We start from the raw sequence: 1012 nt of genomic DNA on the forward strand, positions 1-1012 counted from the left end.
GTGCCTTTGGGTCTTACCGACACAACAACCTACATCAAACTGTGACCCAGTTAAGTCCCTGTGGTACTACGGCACACATAAAATCTCTCTAAAGGTTTTGGGAAAAACAACCCCTCGCATTCAGAGCGATACGGCAAGACTGATGTTGGTATGGAGCTCAACTTTCTTTGCACTCAGTAAAACGTGGCATGACATTTACAGAAAAAGTAACATTCTTTGGTTGTTATAACAATCACAACATAGACATATAAACCTGGAACTCCCAACCCACAAAGCCTTTTGGAGAAGAGCTGGAATGTATTGAAGAATCCCAAACACATCAAGCTTCCATCAAACCACGTAGGATTCTTTCCCAATGCACCCAATGCAACGTGGGTGCAGTTTGATTGCTACAAGTCTGAACTCCCTCAATGCACATTAAAAACTGCACTCAGTCCAGCGTCAGAGGTGTCTAGGCCACTTGCATCAAGAGACCTTTAGCAGTACGAACACCAGTCCATGTCAAACCTGAACGTAGGGCCTCCTACTGATCTGAGGTGACCCCAGTCAGCTACTGACACCTTCAGTCCCACTCATAATGTTGACTATCTAAAATAATTAATCACTCAACAGATTTCAATGAAACTGTCAGAAATGTATCATTGGATGTACAGTATGTCTAAAAAGTGTTAAAGTTTGGTATCAACCCAGCTCAAGATGGTTGCCACAGCGGAACAATCTTAGTCAACTAAAAAGGCTGTAAACAGTCAGTTTCACAGTTATCAAGCTAAAATTAGGTGTTCTGCCATGACTGACCTACATCTTATATTCTGAGCACGAACAGATGAGGTCAGATATATGTTTAGAACTTTGCCACTAAACTACTGAAATTAATAAATATATCTTGAACCAATAGAACTACAAGTGATGAATCTAAAAAATTTGAGTCAGGTCCTCGGGACAGATTCTTCTTTTTGGGACATTTCATCTTTTATCCAAAAGACTTCTTCAGTCTGAGGAGCTGCATCAAACT

At 40.8% G+C, this 1012-nt stretch overlaps 1 protein-coding gene across 2 annotated transcripts in view; it reads right to left on the reverse strand.

Moving 5' to 3' along the window:
• LOC119411459 (serine/arginine repetitive matrix protein 2) overlaps nt 1-1012 on the reverse strand; it is a gene marked incomplete at its 3' end in the record, with an annotated part of 6597 nt that overhangs the window by 2919 nt on the left and 2666 nt on the right.

The sequence above is a fragment of the Nematolebias whitei genome, chromosome 6, assembly GCF_014905685.2.
Source record: "Nematolebias whitei isolate Nwh7 chromosome 6, NemWhi1, whole genome shotgun sequence".
Classification (NCBI taxonomy): Eukaryota; Metazoa; Chordata; class Actinopteri; order Cyprinodontiformes; family Rivulidae; genus Nematolebias; species Nematolebias whitei.